We start from the raw sequence: 23,309 nt of genomic DNA, 5'->3' as shown, positions 1-23,309 counted from the left end.
ACAATCAATTGATTAATGGAGAAAATAATCAGCAGATGTACCAATAATGAAAATAATCATTAGTTGCTGTCCTATACAAAATGGTTCAAAATAAGCTCAACCAACTACAACACTAACATCTGCTTTTACATTAAAGCACGACTCATTCTAATCTAATAATACTATAGATCAGAGATACTCGTCAAGCTTTAATTGGTGGTTCGCATGGTAGCTTATAACAATATGGTAACACAGCCAATACATTTTTTCAAATGTGCTACATAAATATACAGTGAACACTGAACTACAAAAAGGCAAACATCTGCATTATACTTCTCCTTTCACCTTCATTAATGGTGTTTCCCAAAGTGGGCACTGTCAAACCTTGCAACGCAGCCCGCTTATGGCATTGTTTACACTTGACAGCAGTGCACGCTTGCAGCCAGGTTACGTTAGCTCCGCTAGCCAGCGTGAGATTCAGGCACAAAATGGATCGATTTCTAATAAAAAAAAATGGCAAAAACCAGACGGACAGACACACAGCATTGTAACAAATAGTGAGGAAAAAGAGTCTGATGAAGCAGCAGACGAAAATTAACATGAAGAAAGTCAAGAACATGCATGCCAGCTTCCGCTCATCCCAGTATTAAGGTAAATATGGTCTTAATTGAAAATGTATTGGCTGTGTTGTTTCTTTTTTTGTGGGATGTCCAGTTTATATGTAGAAATACACATTAGCAAAGGTGACTTGGTATGTTGTCGTAAAAGTGGCTCTCCACTTGATTTTGCTCTTGTGAAGAAAATAGTGAGGATCACTGCTATAGGTTAACAGACACAGGGCACATTTTTCTGCATTGTTTACTTTTATTTTTGATTTTGAATTTGTGGTCTCTAAGCCCAAGCTGAGATAGCCCATTTAAACCTAACCTAACCAGTAAATGTAAGCATGTGTCGACCTGATGAATGCAAATCCAATATTCACTCTCCTTATAACTGATTAAAAATATATGACTCTTTAGCTGCTAGATGTTCCACTTTCCTTATCTGCTAGTCTCTAACTTTAAGAAATGTCTAATATTTTTTCCCTATATGTAATGGGCTTACAGTTAAAATTTAATATAATCCAACGCCTTGTTGAATCAACTCCTCTCTGACACTGTGAGTGGACGTTCCTCATCAGGATTCAGAACACTCCTTCACACCGTTTCTGTTTTTCTGTTAACTCAGTGTTGCTCTCATCAATCAGCAGATGGCGATGTTGCATCAAACGTACAGTCAATGTGGCGACAGTGATTCAGAGGCGGCTCAAAAGACTTGGTTTGGAGGGTTTGTCATTTTGTTTTTTTTCCCCCCTCAACTCTCCGTCACGACGAGCTTGCAGTCGACAGAAATCCTTCCTCACTTTCATCATCGACAAACACTTCAGCGATCAAGTGTCAGGGGGATTCATTCTGTTCAGAAATTTCAATGAGGACTTTTTAGTGTTTTCACATGACAGGGTTTAGTCAATATAAGACCAGATATACACACACACACACACACACACACACACACACACACACACACACACACACACACACACACACACACATATATGACCTATAATTGTATTATAGCTGGAGAGTAGGAGAAAGACTCAGAAAACGAATCCTCTATAAGCTGCGGCCTCCTTTAAATCCATTTTCTCTGTATGCTGAGTGAAGTTCGAGTCAGTGTCAGGGTGGATTACCAGCTGATCTCCTGAGGCCTCTCCTCCTCTGAAGATCCACATGAAGAGCTGAGAGATGAACTGGGAGGACTGGAGAGCTGCCCCCACTCACATGGTAGCATTTTATCATCTGGAATTATCCTTTCATTCAGAATTATGCGCAGATAACTGGATGTTACTTAGAAACCGATGAACAGGAGAAGCTCTGCTGTGTATGCGAGTCGTGTTATGATCTGAGAGGAGGATATTTATTGTGAGCAAGGAAAAATGTTTTGCATCGATAGAACACTGATGTGTTTCAGTCGCAAGGAGAACGTTCTTATGAGGAAAATGATAACAACTTCAAGCTTTAAAACAACTTCTATTTACATCCTGATGCCGGGTTAAGACAGGAGGCAGAAGTGCCTTGAAAGCCGCGTGTGTGTGTGTGTGTGTGTCTGGTCATCTCTCTCGCTCTGTGTTTAAAGGCAGTGTGAACCTGTCGTGACATGACCCATTGATTTCTAGAGTACCGCTTCAAATCCTCAAGTTTGCCATTATGGTCGTTGCCATGTTGTATTTTGCAGCCAGCAGCGCTTTTTTTATTGGTGGAATCAAGGCAGGAAAATCACAAGGGTTGACAAATACAGGATGTATATCATATTTAATCACTTATCAGAATCATTTATAATAGATTATCAGTATGATTTATTTCTCTATTTAATGTGAGAGCGACAAAATGAAAAATCTGATGCCAAAACTTGTGCATATTGAAAGCTGGTGTGCGCTGTCTGAACAACACAACTGGTTAAAAAGGGTGCAGAACCCAGCATGACAGAAAACTACTTGTGTTTGTGCAAGCAAAGTACAAATTCACTGTGTGTGTGGAGTGTTTATGCGACAGCGTACTATATACTGTCACATCCAGTCTCCTACCAACAGTCAATGTTGGTGTCTTTCTATTGTGTAGTTGAACTCACTAGATCCAAAGCTGTTCAGGGTTCACTTGAGTTAATGACACTTGTTGGGTTGTTTTGGAAGTAAATAATGAATTGCCACTTGTCACATAGTTATAGACTTATAAGCTGTCACAGATGCCACAAACTTGTTGTAAGGTGAGCTCAGACTGAATGCAAAGGGAATTTAATCCATAAACACATTCCAAAAAGGAGAGAAAATGGAAGAAAAATCAAACTCCACAATGATGTCAAGTGAAGCCTTTTGGCACATTTAGCATCAGCTTCCAGTCAGCCAAACAATCCCTTGTGTTGGGTGCCAATCTTCCAGCAGATATGAATTATTTTCATTTTAGTTCTTCAGCTGCACTTTCTAAGTACATAAGAAAACATGCTATTTGAATATGAATCATTACTAAGATCATATAAATCCCACTGTGGCAGGAAGCAAATAATGAGACCAAACAGACAGTATTTTTGTTTGCAGAATCCCAGACTCTGCCCGGGTTTTACTTCATCTCTGGGGACCTCAATGTTTAGCAGAATGAGACAGAAGAAAACAATCATAAGTACTCGGGGGTCTGGCTGTGTTTTCTCAGAGCTACAAGAGAGTTTAGCACAATCTACCACAGTTTGTGTTTAGAAACAGGTGTAGGGAGAACTGAGAGAGTGACTAATGCTGCGAAAAAACACCAGAGGACTGACTGCAGTGTGAATAAAGATGGTGCCATGTGGCGTCGGCTCTCCTCCGGCCCGGTCTAGCTTCCTGTCTGTATTCACATATTAAATCCTCTGTAGCGGCCCTGAGAGGCCAGGTGTGATTATAAAGAGCAGACATTCAGCTGAGAGAAGCAGCACTAAGTTTAGACCAGGATCATGACTCATCCGATCAGAGGACCAAAGTCACAGTCCACACGTCCAAAAGGACACTAGCTTACTGAGACGATTTTGTAGATGAAAGTTTTGAAATTTTGAAAGTGACAAATCTTAGATGTTCATTTTCGTTCTTTTGTATCTTGATTTATGTAAGCTTGGAGGAGGATTTCAACAAACCCCTCTTTGTTCCATTGGTAAGTGGACATGATATGAGAGAAGATCCCCAGGTGTCCAAGTATTGACAATAACCAACTCTCAGCCATCCACAGAGACACAACAAAGCAAGGTCCATTAAATAGTTTTCCCAGTTTGGTGTGAAACAACTTGAGTGGCCTGCACAGAGCCCTGACCTCAACCCCATCCAAAACCTTTGGGATGTACTGGAATGCCGATTGTGAGCCAGACATTATCATCAGTGTTGGACCTCACTAATGGTCTTGTGGCTGAATGGTAGCGAATCCCTGCAGCCAGATTCAACATCTGGTGAAAAGACAGAAACCAGAAGAGTGGAGGCTGTTGTGATTAACCTGGTCCCAGACCACATATACACTGAACAAAATTATAAACGCAACACTTTTTGTTTTTGTCCCCATTCATCATGAGCTGAACTCAAAGATCTAAAACTTTCTCTATGTACACAAAAGGCTTTTTCTCTTAAATATTGTTCACAAATCTGTCAAAATCTGTGTTATTGAGCACTTCTCCTTTGCCGAGATAATCCATCCACCTCACAGGTGTGGCATATCAAGATGCTGATCAGACAGCATGGGTATTGCACAGGTGTGCCTTAGGCTGGCCACAATAAAAGGCCACTCGAAAATGTGCAGTTCCACTGTACTGGGGGGGTCCGGAGGTGGGGGTGGTGGTGGTCAGGAAACCAGTCAGTATCTGGTGTGACCACCATTTGCCTCACGTAGTTCAACACATCTCCTTCGCATCAGGTTGTTGATTGTGGCCTGTGGAATGTTGGTCTACTCCTCTTCAATGGCTGTGCAAAGTTGCTGGATATTGGCAGGACCTGGAACACACTGTTGTGTACACCGATCCAGAGCATCCTAAACATGCTCAATGGGTGACATGTCTGGTGAGTATGCTGGTCATGCAAGAACTGGGATGTTTTCAGCTTCCAGGAATTGTGTACAGATCCTTGCAATATGGGGCCATGCATGATCATGCTGCAACATGAGGTGATGGTCGTGGATGAATGGCACAACAATTGGCCTCAGGATCTCGTCATGGTATCTCTGTGCATTCAAAGTGCCATCAATAAAATGCAACTGTGTTTGTTGTCTATAACACACGCCTGCCCATACCATAACCCCACCGCCACCATGGGCCACTCGATCTACAACGTTGACATCAGCAAACCGCTCACCCACACAACACCATACACGCTGTCTGCCGTCTGCCCTGTACAGTGACAACTGGGATTCATCTGTGAAGAGAACACCTCTCCAAAGTTCCAGACACCATCGAATGTGAGCATGTGCCCACTCAAGTCGGTTACGATGACAAACTGCAGTCAGGTCGAGACCCCAATGAGGACGACGAGCATGCAGATGAGCTTCCCTGAGACGGTTCCTGACAGTTTGTGCAGAAATTCTTTGGTTATGCAAACTGATTGTTGCAGCAGCTGTCCGGGTGGCTGGTCTCAGACGATCTTGGAGGTGAAGATGCTGGATGTGGAGGTCCTGGGCTGGTGTGGTTACACATGGTCTGCAGTTGTGAGGCCGGTTGGATGTACTGCCAAATTCTCTGAAACGCCTTTGGAGACGGCTTATGGTAGAAAAATGAACATTCAATTCACAGGCAACAGCTCTGGTGGACATTCCTGCAGTCAGCATGCCAATTGCACGCTCCCTCAAAACTTGCAACATCTGTGGCATTGTGCTGTGTGATGGAACTGCACATTTTCGAGTGGCCTTTTATTGTGGCCAGCCTAAGGCACACCTGTGCAATACCCATGCTGTCTGATCAGCATCTTGATATGCCACACCTGTGAGGTGGATGGATTATCTCAGCAAAGGAGTAGTGCTCACTAACACAGATTTTGACAGATTTGTGAACAATATTTGAGAGAAATAGGCCTTTTGTGTACATAGAGAAAGTCTTAGCTCTTTGAGTTCAGCTCATGATGAATGGGGGCAAAAACAAAAGTGTTGCGTTTATAATTTTATTCGGTTTTTCAGAGACGCAGATAGATCTGGTTCCACCAACTGGCGACCCATCGGAGATTTGGAGTCAGGATTGGGGAAGTTAGCTAAATACATGGTTACGTCCACAAAAAAATAGCTACAGTCTTTGTTAAGAGACAAAAAGGTTGATTATATCTCCATTTCAATGAATGTTTTTGTATGGTTATCTGAAAAGGACTGTGTGCCGAACCTCAACACCTTTTTAGTACTGACTGAAAATGGCATTGAATGTTGGGTAGGATTCATAATTCTGTTTGCTTATTCTTTGATTAGATATTTAATGATTTAAAATACGCATTTTTCCAGTTTTGGGTTGTATTTCATACAGCTGCTTGTGTTTGTGACAAATTTTCACATCTGACATTTATGGCTTTTTTCAGTGGTTTGTAGAGAAACAAGTTTATATTCCTCAGATATCGGAGAAAGGATTGTTTTAGTATTGGAACTGAAACTCAGATATTGTACTGGCATTAGCATCTAACATATTGATCTTAAATTAGTGAAACTAAACAAGAGCAAGTGAATACTGTTTGAAATTAAAGGACAATACCGCTGTTTAATGTGTGTGGTTGTGGGCAAATTTTAGCCCATAAACTACAGATTATGTATACTTTTGAGTAGTGCTGTCAGTTTAACGCATTATTAAAGGCGTAAACGCAAACCCATTTTAACGGCGTCAATTTTTTTATCGCGAGATTAATGCCTAGCATGCTTTGTAGTTTTTTTCACATGCTGTAGTAACGTTAGAAAAACTACAACACCACACCGGATCTAGCAAGACCGGAAACAAAACAACAGGCACACACACTTAAACACACTTGTTTAAGAGTAGTAGAAGTTACGTTTTGAGCAGATGGCGAGCATGAGACGCCGAAATGGATGGATTCCTTGTTGTCTGAAAATGTCAACAGGCTTGTCTGATTGAGTAACTGGCTCAAAGCAAGGAAGTAGTAGGCTTACCTTTTATTGGTAACCATTACTGTTCATTCTTTCTGAAATAAGAGGCTGGGTTGAGCCTCTGGTGAATAAAGAGCAGTAACCTGACTGCTATGTTCAAAGCAAACTTGAGAAAAGTATTAAGCCATGGTTTAACTGCACTATAGGCTGAGTCCTAGTTTACCTTACATGGGCACTTTGTAATTTTATTTTGTATCGCCCTGTTTTCATCCCTTAGAAAGGGCTGTTGAAGGGGCTGTTTGTGTGAAGTATTTTTTTCACCCTTTTATTGATGGACAGTGTTACATTGTGTGAGAGATTATTTGCGCCAAGTGAGAATGTTAGTGTGAAATTGAACACTACAGTATATGCCTATGTTGTTTTCAATAAAAACAACATTTGCACAAAGCAAGCCAATCCGCTTTTCCATGTTGATAAGAGCATTAAAATGAGAAAAAATAATGGGACAAAAAGGGACATTTAGAATAGATAAAAATGTGCGATTAATTGCGAGTTAACGATGACAATGTGATTAATATTAATTAATTATTGATTAATATTTTAATCGTTTGACAGCACTTTTGAGTCTTGCTGACAATTTTTCTAAAGCTCAGATGTCAGGGTGAATTCATCAATAGGTGGTTAGAAATTTGTTTTTATGTTACTTTAAGTAAAGGTATCAAAAAGAGTATCTGTTTGACATCGATAAAAAAAACTCATCATATTGGCAATTTCGTGCAGGTGATTGGACCAAGACAGGTGATAAAAATAAAATAATAAATGCTACAGATTTATTTATAAACTTTTACAAAAATACAGAAGCTTCATTAAAGCATGGTATAATCAAGAGAGAGACATCTCTACTTTATGTGTGAGATTAAGATAATTTCTTCATTAGAACAAGACTGTCTAAGAATATTTCCTTTTTAAAGAGAATTAAAGCCCTGGAGAAAAGAGAAAACACCTCATGGCTTAAATTACTATGACAGTTGGCACAGCAACCAACAGTAGGGGAATCATCAGTATTGTTAGAGCTTTGTGACCAACTTTTTGAGCTCTTTAAGCAATCAGCTCCTTTAAGCTTAGACCACATTTAGTATAATGGGCACATTATGACCATCAGCATGTGCACAGGGGCGTTCAGGGACTGTGGGACAGACTGGTCCACAGCTCTTAGAGCGATTGGCGTCTGACAAAAAATGGCTCCCTGCAGCTTCCCTGCAAGCAAACCATTTCCTTTTTAAAGAGGCTGAGGGAACGGAGTGGAGCAGCCAGTGGCGGCTTCTGTAAGTACTTGATCTGTATGAAAACTAAACACTCTACCGTCCGCCCACCGCCAGACAGCCAAGACGCCGTTGCCGCTGTCTCATGGTATTAGTGCTGCTCGGCTGCTCAGTAAAAAGGGATTCCTTAGAATTCAAAAGATTGCTTTGGGCTTCCACGGCTTCTCGTCAAGCTGAGGCTCAATAAAGCAGCCAAAAAACTTGTGCCCTCACTGAGAAGAAGAAACTGTTCATTTCACACTGGCTTCTTTATGGAGCAGCAGGAAATGGGCTTTAAAAGCCAGACAGATACAGCCTAACTCGACAGCGGGGCTCTTTGTGCTGTAAAATCAACTAGTTGGGGAACAGGGGATGTGACCGACTGAAGTACACCTCATTTCAGATTAACTACCACAACTGGACTCTGAGACATAAAAAAAAAAAATCAAGTAGGAGATATACAGACTATTTTCATTACTGAACAATCTGTCACTTATGTTTAAATTAATTAATCAATACTAGAGACCAACAGACACAGGCAATACCTATTTTATGTTATCACTAATATATCAGTATTTTGGTAAATAAGAAATGTCAGTAGAGAAATATCAGAGATATGTTTGAGATAATTCAGAAACAATGTCTTCATTACAGTCTCCCAGGAAATTGGTTCTCTCTCTCTCTCTCTCTCCTTTGCTGTCACTATCAGTTAAAGGCAATAAGAGCTCCCAACAAGAGCTGAATCAAACAGTTTGCAATGCACCTCAACTTATCAATCTTCTTATGAATACAAGATGACATCTAAAACAATCACTGCATTAATTATGTGATATTTGCTTTGTGATGTAGCTGAATAAGCCTGATATTTTATTTCACAAAAGTGAAAAAATGTCTGAGTCATTAAAGGAAGTGCTCATTAATTCAGGCGATGCAGAACGTCTGCACTAAAAATCATTGTGGAAAAACCTGCATTACATACTCTGTCCACAAGAGGGCACTGACAGGTTTATTTTGCAAATATACAAAGTCTCACTCAACAAGTATCTTTCTTTTTTTTTTAAATTTGACCAATTTAAGGCAGACCCTGTGACCCAGCAAGACAACATGGGTGATTGGAGAAACTTTCAGGACTTCTTGTCCCTGTTGGTTTAAAAGCTGAACTTCAAAATAAACTGTTGATCTTGGAACCTTTGACTTTCAAGCCAACACAGACAAGAAACCCTTAAAGTGCTCAGAAAAAACATCTACAATTCTGTGAAAACTGGGCATACTATCTGTTGATGAACATCATGTGATATGATCAAAAGCTCCAGAAGGTTTCATCTGATCACAGACAAATACCATGAAATCATTTTCCAAAATATAACCACTGTGAGTTATATGAAAACGTCAGATGGTCAAGATATCAGCAAACCTGATTAATTATTCTATTAGTTAGAAGAACTGGAGGACAAACTGAGTTAGAGACATTTGTTCCTCTGACGGACTTATGAGTATAAAAGTTGTCTAGTTGTGATGATGTATTTTGTTCTCAGGGCTCTCTTGTAACAGATCTTGATGTCAATGAGATTTTCTAATCAAATAAAGCTTTCTATTTGAGTAAGATTCATTGTGTTCATTAATACTTAACGTGACGAAAACACTAAATAAACCACTACTTTATTTACTGTATTACTGAGTGTTCAGAGAGGATCTTTGCTGTGCCTCTCTGGTTCCTTATCTCTCTTCATGAATAATAGAAGGAGGTTGAGGCGGTCATCGAGGCCGCCTCAGTCAGATGGCTGCCAGGGAAATCCCGTCCCTCACAACTTTAAAAAACCTTCAGCAGCAGAATATATTACTCCAACTGGAGAGCAGACTTTACTTTACTGATTTACTCTACATTAACATAACATGTTTTTCTGATCAAACGATTGATCAAGAGCCAAAAGAACAGACTGTCAGACAATCTGACAAAGGACAATGCAGGGAAATAAAAGCTGTTTTTAAACTCTGCTCCTCAGATTAGGCATTACACCCACTCACATTCACAAAGAGATACATCTGACCAAAGCTGTATTATCTGAATAAATGATCTGCGCATGAGATGAAGCACACACAAACGAGAGCTGTGTAATGAAGCATCAGTGTGAATGTGGATCTGAACTCTCAGTTGTTTGAGTGATGTTCTGCTGACTCCTCAAGCGCCAGGAGAAGCAGCATTTCCGTTGCGGTCGGTGGTTTGTGGAGGAGATTTGAGCCCGCGGGCTGACATGAAGTCTCATTTTCCTCAGAGCTGTGTTCACTAAATAGGAAATAGTGTGGGAGTAAAGAGAGCACTGCATTAGTGCGCAACCCCCCAAAAACATTCAATGACATGGAAATGTGTACTCAGTCGACCATGAGTGCTAAAAATGAGATAATGAGCGGAAGCTGTCTGAGCTGAACACAGACTGCGGAGATCACGATGACAATGTGAACACAACAATCAATGGCTCAAACTTTCTGCGCAATATTTCAGGATGTGGCTATTAAAGAAAACAAAAGATGCAGTTATGAACTACAATGGCTGAATCCATACACTCCCCCTTCTGGACTTAGCCCTCGCACCCTTCTAATATTAATTTCAAACCCTTGGCTGAGGATCTTCATATTGTTCAGTTTTCTTTCTTATTTGGGTGGAAACCAACCTTTGCCCAACGCCGCCATTGCTGGCAGGGTTAAATTAAATGCTTTTACACTAACCATGCTTCAATCAATGTATTTTTACACACATCCTGCAGTATCGCATTAGAAAAGGTTGATGGAAAGGGCAAAATTAAAAAAAAAAAAAAAACCTCAATTTGAGCAAAACATTTAAATGCTGGCTTGAGGTGGTTTTTGCGCTTAATGTTCAACACTTTTTTCTAATAAGTTATGATGTAGCTAATATTTAACTCACATGACTGGTCAGCTGTTTCTGCTCAGTCAGTCTCCTCATCTCTCCCCAAGAAACAAACAGAAATGTCACATTTACACTGTTTTCGACATTGTTTTTCACGGTTTGAGGTTCGACTGGCGCTCTTTTAATTACATAATCTTTTTGTACCTTTTTCTTCGAGTTTTTCGATTGGACAATCTACTGCTTTTTCGTGAACGAACTCCACAACAAGCGTTCATTCCCATTTTCTTTTTAAATTAAATTTTACGATACATTTGGATGGAAACAGGGTTACAGACAGTGTAAGCAGAGATGTTTGGACTAATCACATTTGGCTGTCGCCCCTTTAAAAGATAAGGGTAGCCTGTGTGAATGTGGAAGTTATTCAGTCTCAAAACACTAGTTTAGGATTAAATAATTACATTAACTGAAGCCTGAAATATTTCAGTCTGGACCGAAGTAGTGGCATGACTGACCAACCAATATTGCCTAAACACACATGGCTAAAAAGAAGTGTTACATAGCCTGTTTTTAATTCACAAATATTCCTGAACATCCATGTTAACTCTTACTGTGGTGTTTAGAATATGTTTTGTACAAATTACAGATATTTACTTTTTAAGTTCCTGAGTGAGCCTTCAGGGACGAGGACTGTGCAGACGTCTGCAGGTTCAGCAGGAAGTGAAAATGAGGGGTATGTAGAGAAAAAACAGGTAAACATCTGTGCTGGAGATTCTGCTGATGCAGTGACAGAAGGACTGGGGGGAGAGAGACAGGGAGAAAAATGAATGAATTAAGAATGGTAGAGTCAGAAGAAACTGAAAATAAGAAATGGAGAAATGGAAGGGAAGAGACAGGAGCAGTTAGGAGACAGTGCGGGGGCGAATATTGGCAAGTGACTCTGAGGCTGGAAACAGGCAAGAGGGAGAAAACACAGGAAAAAATATGAGCTAATGAAAGTTTAGCTGGAGAAACCGGCCTAAATGGAGTGCAGACAGAGGCAGTGCAGTGTCCTTTCCATTTGGATTAACAGCAATGTAAAATACGTTATGAGTGTGTACTGTTCTTATGCAAGTCCGTTTATATCATATCACATAGACCGCATGTGCTTCCGTTGGTTAAGTTACAGTAGCTAACACAAAAAAATACAGCCCGTCCTCATCAGAAAAGGGCGAGCAGCTTATAATAACTCGTATTTACGTTTATTGTTAGTTGGCAACCTCTAGTGGCTGTAGTACTTATGACAGGAGGAAAGGGAGAAATAATGTGACATAGTATTAGGAGTGTCCACATAGGGAGGAGAACGGGGTGGATGGATGTGTCAAACACACCCAGACTTTCACCCCAGAGACGGCTGTTCGTGCGCAGCACAAAACCAAGTCAGCGTTGAGTTATTTTAAATTAAATTATGTAAGCTACTTAACCAAGTTAACCATGTGACAATGAATGTCTGGTACTCTCCAATGGTCATGTATGTCGTTGAGGGAGTCACTGGCAATCAGCCTATTTAGTCGTTTAGGTACGAGGACGTGTTAAAAAATTCAGTGCAGAGAGCAGAGCTCAAGAACTTCTTGGGTGTATGCACAGGAAGACATTTTCACACATAAAGTCTGTTCATTTTTAGGCATGGACAGTCTGCATGGTCATTCATTTTGGGCTGTCTATACAGACGTCTGCATGGATTCTCAAGGCATTGGGCAAATGATGAAATTTGTGTGTGAAATAGGGCTGCACGATATGGTAAAAACATCATATTGCAATTATTTTTAACCGATATTGCGTATGTGGGAATGGTTATGTTTGCATCACAAATTGAATTTTCACAACAAAAAAAACCCTATTTATATCATGATGATGTGAGATTTTGGGGGGTCTGTACGAAACAAACATGTTTTTTTTAAATCTGGAGAACAAGATTTGTAGACCAGGGCACCTCGGCAGCACTACAGCACTTCATTAAAATGCTGTTTTGACACACAGTTGACCTTTATCAAAACATTACAGCTCTGCAATTTGCATATTGCTTCCGTGATTTGCATATTGCACTTGATACTTTCAATAATATTTCGATTAATTGTGCAGCCCCAGTGTGAAATGTATGTTATGTGAACAGAGCTTGATACTAACTTTTTTCCCAAGGAGCACATGTACTCTTACCAGGCTACTAGATCTGGGCTGCACTGGTGGTGGACAGTAATTAACTGCTGTATTTGGGCCAGACCAATGCGGCCATGAGAGGCACAAAGCTTATGCACACATAAACATGTACAGAAGAGCACACAGTGCAACATATTTGACATGCTTGTCATCTCCTTGTGCATACAGATGTATACGCTGTCTGTTAATGAAAGTGGTGACAGACTGACATTTTGTTGCTTTGATTAAGTCTGCACAATGTTTTTTCCCTTCTGAAACAAGTACCATTTAAATACATGTTTTATCTGTGTGTGCCGGTTTCTGAGAGAATCAGTGATGGAGGAGGCAACACACACACAGACTGCAGCACTCTTCCTCGTCCTTCTCCTCCTTGCTCTCTTGTTCTCAGCTTCTCTTTTCATCATAATGGGCTCCTTTCTCTCCTAATGGCCTTCTTCTCGCGGAAACGCCTCAGTCGATTTCACACAATATCACTGATGATTCAGCCTGGTAATTGGGGAAAATATTCCTGTTCAAACACTTCTTTAGTGGAAAGACTCTCACTGTGCGCCACACTCTGTGAGGTGAACTGACTGACGGGTGTTAAGAGACACCTGTGAAAATAAGAAAATCTAATCAAAGGGACATTTTACCCATGATACATCATTCTGAGCTTTACTTACATGCTTTATGTGTTTTGAAAGAATCCCTCTTCACTATTTAGAGTTCAGAGTAGTTTGTGTGACTGCATGGATGGCCACCAGGATGCCCAGGCTGAACGGTGTAATGTTTGGAGGTTCCCATCCAATATCTCCACGAATAGCCGAAACTGAAGTAGATTTATGGACTCTATGATGCACAGTATTACAGCCTGTATGTTCACAGAAACCCCAGACACCGGAAGCCGAGTCAGACACAGGACACACACGAATGAATTATAGGGTTGTGTACATGTATGGGATCCCAGATTACCACATTGTTTAACTTTGTTTAGTACAGTTCCCAGTGATCTACCCACTGACTGAGCAGGGACACTGACAGCTTCTATAAATGTCATGTGTTCATCCAGTGTTAAGTCAATATACTGATCCGTATATGACAGTACTGTTGAAACAAAACAAAAACAGTTAAAAACAACTTAACTTATCTCCAATGATTGTTGACTAAAATGTACTATTTGTGTTTTGTCTTGCTTTACCACTAGTCTCCATTTACAGTACCATTCTGCCACAATGTTCACCATTTTTTCCATTGTCAGCAGGTAAAGCTACTTCATCTGCATGCAATAATATGTCCGCAATCAACTTTAACTCCCAAACTAGAAGCTTTAACTTAAAGAGACAAAACTATACATATATTTTACTGACTCTGCAGTACAAATGGTAAATGGTAAATGGACCTGTACTTGTATAGTGCCTTTCTAGTCTTCCGACCACTCAAAGCGCTTTTACACTACGTGCCACATTCACCCTTTCACACACATTCACTCAGTGATGGCAAAGTCCATCGAACAGAAACTAACATTCATACACATTCACACACCGATGCACGGCATCGGGAGCAACTTGGGGTTCAGTATCTTGCTCAAGGATACTTCGACATGTGGCACCAGGGGCTGGGGATCGAACCCGCAACCTTCCGATTTAGGAACGACCCGCTCTGCCTCTTGATATCTAAACTTGATACGCCAGAAACTCGAGGCTAACACTCCCAGGCCTCACTGGGATTTTCAAAAAACCTCAGTCCAAAACAGTATACCCTATCAGGGATACTCTTATTCCATCCTGGATACTCCTAAAAACCAAGTCCTATCCATGGTACACCAAAAACCAATCCTAATGGGATACTGCAAAAGCACGATCTTAAACTCAATACTCCTGATCCTATTAGGGATACTTGAAAACCCCTATCCTAGCCTATCCTATCCTATCCAGGAGACTCCAAGAACCAAACCCTAACCATGCTACTGCGGAAACTCGAGGCTAAACTTGATACGCCAGAAACTCGAGGCTAACCACGATACACCAAAAACCTGATCCCTAATTGGGATATTCCCAAAACACAGTCCTTATGGGGAGACTCCAAAAAACCTGATCTATTCAGGAGTAGTCCAAAAAACAATCCTAAATAGGATATTCCGGGATACTGGCAGTAGCACACAGTTATTATCTTAACATTAATGGAACACTTTTCCTATAGTGACCTATGTCACAATATCCCAAATGCATGCATAATCACATACAAATATTCACAGTGATGTTAAATGCAATGAACTGTCTTCTGACAGTTATCATATCCATTATTACATCTAACAAAATATCACAAGGCAGTTTCACCAAAATGTGATAATATGAATTATTGTCCCGTCTAAACGAACTTTATCTTCGATCTTTGAAGTGTGGTAACAAAGGAAAATTGTTGCACATGCAACTACTAACAATTTCACTTTTTGCTTCTCACTATGCGGTAATTAATTTACATTTACTTTATTGCACAGGAAAATGAATACCAAGTCCAAAACAGAGACAAATTTCCTAATGTTTTATTTTGTTTTCCTTTTAATGCAACTGCTCAGCAGGGTAGTCTGGTTTTGGGTTCAGCTAATTTTGGTGAGGTGATGAAAGGATGGCGAGTTTGAGTAACTGGCTGTGTGTTTACGCTTTTTGTTTGTTTACGCTGACACTAAATATTTCCTTGTTTCTGTTTTCATCTTTCTGTTTGCTTTTGTTGTTACAGTGACCTCAGCCTGTGCTGTTGACTCAGATCATTCATCTCACACATGTGGATGCAGCCGCCCTGTGTCTCATTTGTCCCATCTGTTACATCATTAAACACGTTCATTTATTTTTTCCAATCACAGTTAGTTAGGTTTTTGGTTTGCAAACATACATTAAAACGCAAGGTTGAACAACCTGATTGGTACTGTGTAAATATCTTGTGATATGTGAATGCTGACTTGGTGTCTGATCGCAAATATCTGTTTCAAAACTGTAAGTGTGCTTCAAACGTGTACCGCAAAACTATACAGAGAACTCTCCTCCAGTTCTGAGGTCAATGTCATGATAGCTTTTGCTCCACTTTAACGTTGCACTAAGCTGTGAATAATGCAGTGACCTCCAGATGATCTCATTCAACACATAACTTCAAACTCATTATCTCGACTGTTGTTTTAAGTTAAATAATATGATGATGAAGTGTATTTACAGCATTCAGACGTGGTTAAAGATATTCTGTGTAATGAACCGTCTCAGTCTGACTGTGAAGAGCTCTTTAATGCCTCCGAGGTCGAGTGTAGATGTGCGTCACGAGCACAGAGTGGAGAGTTGTTCATTGTAAAACAGAAAAATAGACCCTGCTCAGCCTCACAGGCTCAACATTTAACAGACTCTATAACAACTGACAGATGATCACTTCATACAGCGATAATTAGGAAAATGAATGAGAAGAAATTAAGTTCACTTAGGCAAATGATTGGTAAATAAAGCAAATAGAAAGAATAGCATCAGAGTAATTTCAGTCATTTTCTATCACCATTAAAAACTCACTGATGAATTCTCCACAGGAAGAAGCTCCAATTGTTTGTTCTGAACAACTTCAAAACATTAAGCTGAGCTATTAAATATAAAAGAAGACAAACTTAAATCACCCCAGCACTTCTATTGCTGGTTTTATCAATGGGATGCTCAGACACACAGATACAAGACTGAGCTAAGACTGGACGATACACAAACATTTTAATGACATTCATCAGCTTCAGTACGGGTCTAGGAAGCCAGCACATGCCAAGATGTACCCAAGATTTATAGAAGTATGACTTCCTGGGAAAATATCATGAAAGATGAAAGATAGATTCCTCTACAAGCAAACACAGGGGAGAGGAGTCTCTGAAAGAAAAAAATCTGGCAGAAGTTTTGTGGCCGTCTAGACAACTCTATTAGAGATGTATTAGAGTGAGTAAAGAAACAAGAGAAAGGCACTGAAACTACCCAGAGGTCAATGGAAACTCATTTATCATTAAACAGACTCAGAATCCTGTGTGTTAAATGAAAAAGCAGCTGTGGTTGTATGAGATTAGCTCTGCTCTGCGGTTTCCATAACTATAATCAGCGATTTCTCCTGTTAGAACAGTTATTTGTGACAGGGTGGACGTCCTTGTAGGGAAACGGTGAAAAGGACAAATGAGCTGCCGGTTTCCTGCCAGCTCTCCCCTGTCGCTTCAGCCATTGTACCGTTCCATAGTTATAATCAGTGATTTATTCTGTTAGAAGAGAGTTATTTGTGATTATTACAGGGTGGACGACCTTGTAAGGAAATGGTAAAATAAATAAATAAAATGAGCTGCCGGTTTCCTTCAAGCTCTCTCCTGTCACCTCAGCAATTGTGGAGCTCCACAGGCCAATCTGTCCTGTTTGGTTTTATTCGTGGTTGCAACTCACTTGTAATTTTAAGGACAAATTATTTCAGAATAAAGGGTGAATAATTCACGTGGATGTTCACACATACCAGTCTAATCCAGCACAATACTTTACAAAGCCTAGAATGGTTTTCCTTACCAGATGGCAGTCAAAATTTAAGGCCAGGCACCATCCAGGATGAGCATTATTAATTCAAACCCCAATATAAGACTTTTTTGTGTTATGACTTTTAAGAATAATTAATCATAATTAAAATGGGCTTCTAACGATACCAAACCGAGTGGTGCCGAGGACCAGTGTGTAGGATTTAGCACTTTAAAGGACAACCCTGTTTCTACATTGGAAATCAGTATAAAGACCTCCGGGTGCTTCGAGAATAACATAAAGAAGCAATAGAAGCAGAGGCATTTGTGGCTATGACTGCAAGAACTATACAGAGCTTATACACTGGAGGGGACCTTTTTTAATACAGTTATTTGATCCATCCATCCGTCCGTCCATCCGTCCAATATAATAGCAGTGGGTTTGCATGTAGGGGCTCATTCACTAAAGCTTTTGTGTGAGTTTTCAGGTGCAGATGTGACGCATTCTGCTCCAGACACATGCAGTGTATTTAAGTAGGCTGGAGTCACAGTTTGTCACTTACAAATATGTATAAGTAATACGTTTATTATTGAGGTAGTAGTTAGGGATGGTTTTGTACCACATTATACTGAGATATGCTGCATAATTATTTGTCCTCCTATTCAGATACATAAAAAAGGTTCATTCTAAGGTAATGAATATGAGTGTTATTTGCAGGTGATTATACACTAATGAAAACATAGCTATGGCTATTATATTCCATGTCTGCCAATAGATCCTTTCAGATGTTACACACTGGACCTTCAAATATGAAAGACAGATAAAAAGCCTGAGAAATTCTTTATAAACTGGTGGCACTGTGAATTGTTCTAAAACGATGCATTCATGATTCAATATGCCCAACAGAGCTTTGTAGTAAACACGTGTGAGAAAAACAGGACCGACAGCAGGGAAACTGCAACTAAATAACAGTATAACAGAGTGTGTGTGTGTGTGTGTGTGTGTGTTTTTGTCTTGTAATTTGATGTGACTTTGCTACCGACACAATGTAATTTACGTCTCAGAGACCTGAATCAAGATGGATGTGCTTCCCTGCTACAGTCACACACACACACACACACACACACACACACACACACACACACACACACACACACACACACACACACACACACACACACACACACACACACACACACACACACACACGTCACAGCAGACAAAGAGAAATCTTTCTAAAAAAGACTTTGCTAGATTTGTCCAGTGTTACATCCAATCTAACAAGAATTAACCTGAATCTGTGTAGCGGCGGTTCCTCTGACCAACAACCACACACACAGTCAGAGGTCATATAACATCTCGGTCAGTGGTCTTCAACTGGAAAGCCTGCGGGCCATGTACGGCCCGCCAAGCCTTCCCATCCAGCCCACAGAATTGCCACCAACACAAACATTTCCGGCTTCACTTGTCGCTTGTTAAAAAGCATTTAACAAGTTCACTTTTATTTGTAGTCCTCACAAGAATCCAATGTGTGTCTGTGAGCTTGATGCTTTTACCATTCATTAAAAATGCGTCTACAAAACAACAGTAATTTTCTGCTTTTCTTTTTTACAATTTTTTGGGGGGATTTAACTGCCTTTAATTGCCTTTAATTGATAGTAATAGCTGAAGAGTGAAAGGAAAAAGGGAGAGAGTGGGGGGATGACAGGCAACATGCCGCGCACCTCCATCTTTTAGTTTTACCAGTTACTTTCACTTTCGCTATTCACAGTGTGCCGCATAAAATCAGATCACTGTTGCTCACAGATTGATGGGTTAAAGCCAATTATTGCGTGATCGCTTTATTAAAACCACAATAATTTGTTTTGCTGCCTCAGTATTCTGTGACCTGTAGTATTAAACTGAATTTACCAGCAGTAATCACATGCATAATAATGGTGCAACGTAATAGCATCAAAACCGGTTAAAAATAATTCATATTTCCTGCCAGTCAGGTCTGCGTTCTGTGTTTACGTTTTCGGAATTACAGATTTTAACCATAAGCCTCTAGCAACCCTCTAGCAGACAACCACACTGTTAACGCATGCGCAAAGGGGGAACAACGCCATTGACAGGTGACCGGTGAAACACACTGTTAACTGAATAAAATGAGTCTGAACATTGTTGGAAACATTTGGGATAATGTTAATACACAACTAAACAAAATATATAGCTAGGTATAGTGTTTTTAGACACTTGTTACATATTATAGCTTTAAGTATCTAGTTATCAGCATGGTTTCAATGGTTTTCAGAGTCTCTTCACACTGATAAAGGCTAATAAAATGTAATTCATCCTTTGTAGTCCAGCCCCCAGTGTCTTAGAAAATGTCTGGCCCTTGGATAAACGTAGTTGAATAGCCCTAATCTAGGTGATTATGAATCACAAAATTAGTTCATTTATTTTTTTATTTTCTGGTCTTATTTCGGTAGCTCTGTCCATCACTTCTATAAGTAATAACTACATTGCAGTCACCATAATGTCTGACATCTGGGAACATGGTGATGTCGAGCAGTCGGTGTAAACCACAACATGTTCACTCTTTGTGATTCACCACCACAGGTGCCAAGTAACAACAATATAAAATGTAAATGTAAAGTAAAACTCCTAAATGTAAAAACAAGCACACAAACAGGTGTAATGAGTGTCAGAGCTCCACAGCTGTATGCTAATGTGAATCTGTGTCTGCTACGCTGACAACAGCTGAGCAGCAAAGTGGATCAAAGGTGCCGTTTTACTTTCCAAAGAATGAGGAGGAGATGGCGAGCGAGATGGAAATGAGCAAACTGAGATCTCTGACTGCCTCCTTTATAAAACTTCACAGTGATTATTGCGTGCAGTGTGATCTGAGGTGAGGTGGAGGCACTCCGAGCTGCAGAGAACTAAATGGTTTGTTTTCTAGAATTAAGAGTGAAATAAATGTTAACATAAAGAAAGAAGTGTGTGCTTTATTGTCAGTCGCAATTCTCCGTGGCTGTTGTGAGGTTTGATTTAAAGTTTCCTTCTAGCTCATCGTGTGCAGTCTTATTAGCTGCTGGTTTTCTGTCAAGTTAAAGTTTCAATGGCAAAAGTTGCTACCCAGGATTAACGAATAATAGTGGGAACTGTAATCTCAACAGGTACTGTTCAAAATGTTTAGATACTAGTGCTGATACAATATCTAAGTTACAGTACTGACACCAAAAAGATATTATTTGATACCCAAATGTTAATTGTCTAAACAGAAACAGCCGAATAATAACTGTGCTCAGTTCAGTCTAAAACTGGAAAAATGCAGATTTAAACCAGTCAGATTATGAAGTTGCCCAGATATTTTATGTCAGCTTTCAGTTATTTTCTTTTTCATACTAGGTCAGATATTAGATTCTCAGTCCTAGATTTCATAACTCTCATTTTGATTGCAGTAATCACTGAAAACACAAAGCAAACGACAACCTCAATAATAGAAAATAATAATATTCCTAATAAATAATATAAGCCACATCCAAACAATTCCAGGAATTATGTAACATAAGAACAAAACTCATGAACATCAGTTTCTCTACAGTGCGACATCTTTCCACCTGAACTAAAAGCCCCCAAAAGACTAGACAAATTAGTCCGAAGATGACGGATTAAAAAACAACAGCGTTTACACACACTGTGGAGCAACTGATGTTCATTATCAATACGGAAAACTTCAGTACTACCCCGGGAAGCAGGGACTTCTTTTGGGCCAGGAATTCAATTAAGACACTGATTCCGCTGGTCAAAATGCAGGTTAAGGTTCCCAGAAAAGTTCCTGTGGTGGCGAAAAATTACAAATTGCACTTGATGGCATGAGTCAAGGAAAAGGTAAAAGTTATTTTTAAAGTCTATTCAGTGTACTTTTCTGTTTGATGTCACATGTCACCACCATGTTCATCACACACAGCTCAAAGTGCTTTAGAATTAAAGGGGAAGATAAAGAAATAAGGAAACAAATTAATTCAAACTATGTGAATCTGAACAGGGGCGGCAGTAGCTCAGTGTGTAGGGCTTGGGAACCGAAAGGTCGCCGGCTCAAATCCCACAGACCACAATATGGCGTGTGGACTGGTAGCTGGAGAGGTGCCAGTTTCACCTCCTGTGCACTGCCAAGGTGCCCTTGAGCAAGGCAACCTAACCCCAATAAACTGCTAACAGGCGCCGCCAACGTGGCGAGCCCATCACTCCACCATCTCTCTCCCTGTTGCATGTCCACAAGTGCTGTGTGTGTGAAAGAATAAAAAAGTATGAAAAGAAGAATTTTCCCAATAGGGGATTAATAAAGTATATATCTTCTTCTGAACATTCACTATGCATACATATTAAGCACAGAAACAAATGCAACTCCAAGAGCCACTATCCATCATTCCCAATGGTTCAAGCATCCAACTGAAAAACTAACTCTACTGTGTTGCTCACTGATTCCTATTCTATCTGATAAATCTGTGCACAGTCAGCAGGTTTTACATCAGAAACAATCCCTCCGTCTCACTCCGTAATCTGAGAAAGCTCAGCAGACACAGCCTGTTTTTATCCTTTATTTACCAGTAAAGTTGACTGAGGCTGTGCGTGTTCTTTCTCCAGTACTTTGAATTACTTTCATTTCATTTATTTGTTTTCACAAACTTTATTTATAGGCTGACGGTATGCCTGATATAGACATGTCTTACACAGCAGGGCTTCTAAAACTTTTTTAGGCATACTTCAGATTCTAAAAACATTTCTAAGGACCACCTTCCAAAATAAATGAGTGAAAAGAAAACCACAATCAAAAACAACCCAAGAAAAAGTGGGTGTGACAGCATTCAGCCCCTACCGCCTTTATGAATCTAAATTTAATGTATTCTGGGGTATATTTCACTACACACACTTTGGCGCTTTTCCTGGCGCAGGGTTGTCTCCCACATCACTTTTTGTTCAAAACATGAGCAATTTTGTGTCACTGCATCCGAGGGAGCGTTAGCTAGCCAACAGTGGCAAAAAAAACCTGATGATATGTCATGGTTGGAATGGTGAAATTCAAAAGTAACTGGTCATGTACATTTTTTATTCATGTGAATTCCTGAGCGCATTTAGATATAAAAAATAAACAGTTTTGTAAATTACCCCCCAAAAAACAAATACAAATGGGAAGATTAAGCTGAAACCAGAGAAATTGGAGATTTTTCATAAAGAAAATTACTCAAAGTGAATGATCTGATTCATCAGCAGAGGCTGAGGTCACAGTAATAACTAAACACTGGATAATGAATGAAAGGAACAGAAAATAGTCTTCTTTTCATTCACATAAAACCAAGATTCAGAAACATTACACTCTGACCTCAATCTCACATCCTCTCGTTACCTTGCCAAGAGTAGCTGAACCCCAAACATTCTTTTCTTTAGCAAGGTAGTGTAAAAGTACAAGACAAAGACACACACGTTTCACATTTTCACAGAACTTTAAGTTTGGACTTGATGTGCAACTGGTTCAAGTTCGCCTACACAGACATGCACCATTTTCGTGCCAGTTGTACCACACATGGTCAGTGGACAGTGTTTCAGGGATATAAGAACAATTTTCAAGTTTTCATTTGAGTTCCCATCATGCTTTGGGTGATGAACTTGAACACGGCGCCATGGAATGAAAAGTTAAGAATATAAACTATTTGTCATTACTGCTTCCTTTTCTGTTGTTTGAAATGAATAAAACCTTGAATGTCACCATGAACCTTAAAGTCCCCCTCCATTCAAAAGTATGTTATTCCATCTTTTTCAACAACAGTCAATGGATTACTGTGATACTGAAGAAAATGTCTAAACATAATGATTAAGAGGCAAAACATGAGGTTATAGGGAG

General features: G+C 39.9%; 1 protein-coding gene across 4 annotated transcripts in view; it reads right to left on the bottom strand.

Annotated features, from left to right (window-relative positions):
- pot1 (protection of telomeres 1 homolog) overlaps window positions 1-23,309 on the bottom strand; it is a 64,313-nt gene that overhangs the window by 6,870 nt on the left and 34,134 nt on the right. The window lies entirely within an intron of this gene.

The sequence above is a fragment of the Dicentrarchus labrax genome, unplaced genomic scaffold (assembly GCF_905237075.1).
Source record: "Dicentrarchus labrax unplaced genomic scaffold, dlabrax2021, whole genome shotgun sequence".
NCBI classification, from domain to species: domain Eukaryota; kingdom Metazoa; phylum Chordata; class Actinopteri; family Moronidae; genus Dicentrarchus; species Dicentrarchus labrax.
This window is presented reverse-complemented; position numbering and strand designations above follow the sequence as displayed.